Raw genomic sequence first — 6,691 nt, forward strand, 5'->3', positions numbered from 1 at the left:
TACTTAAGTCAGGCTTCCCCAGGAAAGGTCCTAAGCAAGTGCACACAGTGTTTAACCTGCGGTTCACTGCGTCCCCCAGATAGCCCTGGATCAAGTTCACACGTGCCTCGGCCAGGGCCATTGCTGACTCCACGTTCGTCACGTCAGGGGCTGGCCAGGCTGATCAGGATCCCGACACCACTTCTCAGAAGAAAGGGGGCGGGCGTGCCTGAGGTTTATCATGGAGAAGAAACGAAAGGGTGTGTAAGAAATCTCGGAACGTTTCCAGAGATTTCTGCAGTTATCACACAAAAGAAGGAACAGATCAAGTCTGTGGCGGCCTGGAGGCGGAGTTAGCAAGAACCAAAAGGAGAGAGTACGGGGAAATTGCACTTTCACCAAAAGGATGAATTTTTTCCCCAATCGCACTTGCCTCCAAATGGATAACTCTGATTATTCTCTCTCTCTTGTTTTCCTTCTAAGATTTTACTTAAGTTCAAGTTAGTTAACATACAGGGTAGTCTTGGCTTCAGGAGTAGAATTTGGTGATTTGTCACTCACATATAACACCCGGTGCTCANCTTCTCCGTCTTTATCTTATTTTCCCTTCCAACATATTCATATGCTTTATTTCTTTCTTAAGTTCCACGTATGAGTGAAATCATGTAGTATTTGTCTTTCTCTGGATAAGTCTGATTGTGAGTAATAGCAGTCTCCGCTAAACCCCAGATCTCCTAGATCTGAACAGAGTCACACGGAGGCTTGGCACGGACCCAGGCAGTGTTCGAGGGGGATCTGCTGAAGACAGAGGCTTGGCCCTCTTCCTGGGATGCATGCCCTCCTCTCCGGAAGCTCTTTAGATCACAGCTGTAAGCAGACTGAGGCCAGGGACCACGGCTCTTTTGTGCACCCCGGTACCACGCAGAGTTCACGAAGTCAAGGAGAAGGGACCGAATTGAGAAACACACCTGCTGTGTAGCCAGGATGCTGTGGGGGAGGAGTTGGGTGCTGGATCCAGGCACCCTGGGATTGGATTCAGCCCCTAGAGATGCAGCGAAGGTCCCGTTACCGCATCTCGCTTAGCTCGTTCCTCACGTATGGTGTGTCTGGTGACACCTCCCGCCTTGTGAGGAATAAATGAGGTATTCTAAATAAAGTCCTTAGGATAGAGCTGGGAGCAAACTTTAAAGCTCAGTAAGCTTTTACAACTATTTTATGTGGAATTACAAATGTCTGTGTGCCTATCTGTCCCTCCCTAGCCCTCAGACTGCCCCGTAGGGAGAGCAAGCCCTCTGTCTTGCCTCTCTTGTTTCCGTAGTCCTGATGCATGGAAGCTGTTTAGTTAGGGCGTATGAGTGCGTGTGCGAAAAAATGGATGGATGGATGGATGGATGGATGGATGGATGAAAGGAAGAGCAGGTGCCTTACTGTTTTCTAGGTTCTTTTCCAATCCAGTTGGAATCTCCATGTCTGGGATTCTTTCACTTTCTTCTCCCTGAAAATCTGAGACAAGGCAGATGCATTTATTTTCATGCTTAATTTTTTTCTCCTACCTGTAGTTTAGGCTAGATGGAACACTCACTGTAATGTAACGCTACCCTTGGGATCGAGGTCTGTAATACCAGAACACGCCGTAATGCCACAGCACCCCCGAGAGCCGTATAAACAGACTCTGAGCTGAATGTCATGGCTAATTTCCAATAATGGGTTATTCCCTTACTGACAAGCTGTAAATTAGCTTCTCTGTGTTACACTGGACACTAACCCCCCAGAGATAGGGTTGTGTCAGAAAAATAGTCAATGTTGAATATCAGCTGTTGAATGGGCTTCCCTTTAGTTACTGAGTGCTCTGGGCCTCTCAGAGGTGAGAGTCAGCACATTGTGTCTGCTAAGGCTTCTCCTTCTTCTTCTTCTTCTTCTTCTTCTTCTTCTTCTTCTTCTTCTTCTTCAGTAGAGATGCAGTGTGAGAACTTCATTTATATAAGAAGGCCGCATCGCATGGCAAAGAAGGAAATATGAGATATGGTGAATGAGAGGGCATTGGAAAGTCTTGCAGTCCCTTCTCAAGTGACGACATGATGATGGTTGGTGATGATGATGGTGACGGTAGTGATGGTGGTGATGATGGTGACAGTGATGATGTCATGATGGTGCTGATGGTGATGAAGGCGGTGATGATGATGGGGAGGATGGTGATGGTGCTGATTGGTGAAGATGGTGTGGTCACGGTGAAAATGATGAGGAAGGTGATGGTGGTGAGGATGATGATGGTGGTGGTGAGGATGATGATGGTGATGGTGATGACATTAGCGACAGATTACAGTGCCTGAAATTTGACGAGCATGTCGCATCTCCACACTAAATGGAGAATGAGATGAACTCTCTGTGAGGCTTCATGGTGCACTGGAGATGGAAAGCCTCTAAAACCCTAGCCAGCTGGCCGTGTATCTCTGAGGTTGTTCTGACATGACCTGGGCTATCTGAGGAGGCCCGTGATAGCCACAATCCCCCACAACTGGATTTTCTCCCACTTTGAGCAGCAACGTGGGTTTTGTTATTGACCTCTGAAGAGTGGTGGATGATGGGGTTGATCAGCCTGGGACTGAAATGCTGCTCAGCTCTGCTGGAGAGACTGTCCTTCCGTAGCCACCTGCACGTGGCCCTGGGCCACTGGCACTGGCTTCAGACACGGAGTGTGCTGATGTGCTCGCTGGGACCACAGGACACACATCCCAGACATCACAATGTCTGATGGGTTCGTGGAGCTCCTTAAATGTTTACTAGAAACTCTGCAGGATTCTCTTATTGGATTAAACTCGTGTTTCCAATCCTTTCAGGCCTCCGTGGAAAACTTGGAAGGTTCTCGTACTTTAGACAATGCTTCGACCAGGAAGACGCAGTTCAGAGCCCCAGCCTCACCCGAGGTCGCTAGCAGGAGCGCTTACAGCCTGGATCAGAGGGGAGGCTCCCTCACAAGGAAACTGTCTCGGGGTGTGGCCTGTCTGTGCCCCTGGCGTGGGGACCCGGACTCTGGCTGAGCCAGGTGCGTGAGAGAAGGTACAGAGACCCCGCGTGTGGGGTCCCCGCGTTCAGCCCTGCAGACGGCACACTTTTGGTGTCTGCTGCTTTCTCTGTTTCTTCCGGGATGAGAACAGCTCTCCCCCAAGCCTCCTGGGGTCCTTCCTGGCCTCTTCAGAGCTTGGGGTCACATTTCAGGCCGCAACCGAGCCAGGGCCGGGGTGAAAGGTCATAGTTCCAGGCCACCTGTGCCTGTGGGTGTCTGCCTGGGGACAGTGAACAGGGCGATGTGACCGTCCTCAGGGCCGGGGGGCCCAGAGCGGGGGAGCCGTGTTTCAGCGGGGTGAAGTCCATTACCCTTTACCAGCTGCACACTGCCCAGCACGCTCCCGAGGAAGAGCCAGGGAGGCGAGGCTGCGGATCTAAGGGATCTTCTGTCTTAGGGGGATGTGAGGGCTGGGGTCCCCAAGGGGTGCGCCCTCTGGACTAGGCTCCTTGTCAGTGCCTCTTAACAGCACGATTAGAAGGTCATGGGTGCGGGGAGACTGGCGGCTGATCCCGGGGCGCGGGAGTGAGTCGTGCACGGCCCCGTGGAGCGTGTCTGGGTGTTCAGGCATCCCTGGGGCAGGCCCAGGGCCTGCGGACCTTAAGCACCTAAGGCGTCTATGGCCGGTGCTTTTCACCGCATCCCTTGGGAGAGGGTTGAGATCAGGCTCCTACACCTGGGGCTGTGGTCACTGTGTCTTCTCCTGCCACGTCCACGGTGGGGAGAAGACCACGTTCACAGGAGAGGGCCACGTCCGTTGGCAGACAAGATTGAGGGGAGACGGCCTGGGGCCCCCAGCCAGGCAGCCCTCCTGGGTCAGTCCCTGGTGCGCGCATGTCTTAGGCTGGGGGGACCCAGGCAGCTCGCTGGACCCGCCTGATGCCCGCGGGGGACTCAGCACGCCTTCCCGGCGGTTAGCGGTGCCTGGCCCTGCGTCCTTCCGCGGCGGGTGGGGCTCCTGGCCTCCGGGTGACCGTAGGTCAGGCCTGCGCTCCGTGAGGCTCCCTTCTGCCCATCCCCCGCTGCCTGCCGTTTCTCGGTGGACACGGGAGCCCAGCCCGGCTCACCGTGGGGGGACAGGAGGGGGCGCACCTGCTCCAAGTCTCCGTGCTCCCCCTTCCCGCTGGCCCCAGGGCCCCGGGGACCCCGCTGCAGGGGAACAAGCTGTGAGCTGTGCAGCCGAGACGGAGGGGTGGCTCTGCAGGGTCCACGGCCCGACTGCGGCCCTGGCTCTGCCCCCTTCACGGTTGTCACGACAACACAGTCCCTTGAAAACGATTTCTGGACAATGTGCCGTTTTTGAAAAGTGTGAGCCCAGGAGCAACTTCTTGTCTGACCCGCTCCAGTCTCTTCCACTCCAGCCCGAGGGGACGCGGGAGGGGGGCTGGGCCTGAGGACAGCGACGACGTTTGTCCGCACTGGCCTTGTCAGGGCTCAGGTCAGCCAGACAGGCGTCCCCTTGTGTTTATAAATTCAGCTCGACACACGCGTCCCCGGTACAGGCGGTCAGGACGACGTTTCCCTGGGGGCCAGCACCGCTCTCGGTGCCCTTGACTGACCGCCGCTCCTGGGTCTCCGGGCCTCCCGCGAACCCCGAGGCCAGGACCTGGGCTTCCTGCGGGTCCAGGTCGCCCTCAGCGCCGTGCGGGCGGCCCCGCGGGACAGCGGTGCTGGGCACACGAGCAGGCTGACCGGAGAAGGACGGGGCTCCTCCGTTAGGTTGTTCCTGACGCGAGGGGTGGGGAGGGCGGGCTGGGGAAAGGCCACACAAGAAGCCACAGGCAGAAATGCAGGGTCCTGGGAAAAGCCGCATCTCTGGAAACAGTAAGAAAGGCCAAGTGCACATGAACGTGACCACAGAGGCCGTGTCCCCGGGGCTGAGCCCCCGCTGTCTGCTTTTCCGCACAGAAGCAGGAAAGCGGGCCGGGCCTAAACGTCCAGGGACGGAACCTGTGCTCCCGAGCTCCTGAGTTCAGGGGCGCAGGGCAAAGCCCGCTGGTCCGGGACAAAATCTGCTGAAGCAAAGTAACAATTCAGCCTCCGCTTGTGAGATAAACCGTTGTTTCCAGAATAAACAAGCGGATACAGTTTAAGTCTCCTTCGCCTACAACAACACCCAGGAGTGCCCTTTGCAGCCACGGAGCAGATGTTCGCATGTTAATCAAGTCCTCGAGCAGGACACTCAAGCCCCGCCCTCCCCGCACCCCAGCCCCCCACCAGGCACGACAGGGAGGCCCGGGGAGGGGACGGAGGGACAGCGGTGTCTACGGTTTCTGAATCGCTCGTGCTGTGGGCACAGCGCACGTAGGGAAACGCCAGAGCCTGGATGCCATGGAAACAGCCGTGTGCACACGAGGTCCTGACCGGACACGGCCCCCGGAAGTCTGTTCCAGAACAGCAGAGGGAGGCGCCCACTTCAGGAGAGGCAGCCTGCTTCCTGGAGGTGGAGGCACCCCACATGGCGGGCGGCAGGCTGGGGGCGAAGCAGAGGGAGCGGGCCGGGGACGGCGGGCCCAGTGCAGGACCGGACGGGGGGGCAGGGGCCCAGGCATGCCCAGTGCGGGAGCGTCTGGTCCCTCTGCTGCGGGGCTGCACACGGCCCCGAGTTTCCCGCGTGGTGGTTCTCTCGGGCACAGCGGGCGGTACCAAGCCCGTTCACACCGCTTGCCGCTGTCCCGCAGCAGAACTCCTCCTTCCTCCCGAGGGACATGTCCCCCATAAGCACTGACTCCCCTTCCCCGTCCCCCAGTCCTGACCCCTCTGGGTCCTTCCTAGTTGTGGAGTCAGACAGCGTCTGTCCCTTTGTTCTGGCTCATTTGTCTTAGAACAATGTCCTCGGGCTCAGGCTGCAGAATATCGGTGTGTGGACGGGCCAAGGGGCGATTTTTTAAAAACCTTTTTTAATGTTTATTTTTGAGAAAGAGAGCGAGTGAGCACAGGCGGGGAGGGTCAGAGAGAGAGGGAAACACAGAACCGGAAGCAGCTCCAGACTCCGAGCTGTCAGCACAGAGGCCAATGTGGGGCTCGAACTCACGGACTGTGAGATCGTGACCTGATATTTTGATGATGATATTTTGATACCAGCCCAGGTCATCTACTCGCTTGTTCTGCTCTCTCCCTGACCGGCAAGATCTAAGAGCAGAGGGTGATGGGGACGGGGGGCCCTTTGAGTGGAGACCTGCGTGGTGGTGACAGTCGGGGTGTGAGAATCAGGGGACGAGCGTCTCAGGACAGACCCGGAGGCTGCAGCACAGGCGGGAGGGTGTGTCCGCTCAAGCAGGGATGTGGGCGCGCTGCGTGGGGCAGGGCTGGGTGCCGGGTGGGGGAGCAGGCGGCGAGGGCAGGGCTTACCCCGAGGGAGACCCCAGGCCCTCACTGTCAGCAGGGGAATGTCTATATTTCCAGTCTCTGGCCACTGCAGGGTGAATGTTCTGTGCACAGAGAGCAGTGTGGGCGTCCAGCAGGAGGCAGTGGGGCTTGGGGTGCGGCCGAAAGAGGGGGCAGAGGAGAGGAGAGTGGGTACCTGGGGTGGAGTAGGGCCAGAGAAGGGGGTGCAGGATGCCTGTAGGCTCTGCCCAAGTAAGAAAGAGCAGAGGATGGGTCAGGGGACAGCAGGGGTGGGGTCAGGGGGGCAGCAGGGTGGGGTCA

The sequence above is a fragment of the Crocuta crocuta genome, unplaced genomic scaffold (assembly GCF_008692635.1).
Source record: "Crocuta crocuta isolate KB4526 unplaced genomic scaffold, BGI_CrCroc_1.0 scaffold506, whole genome shotgun sequence".
Lineage (NCBI taxonomy): Eukaryota > Metazoa > Chordata > Mammalia > Carnivora > Hyaenidae > Crocuta > Crocuta crocuta.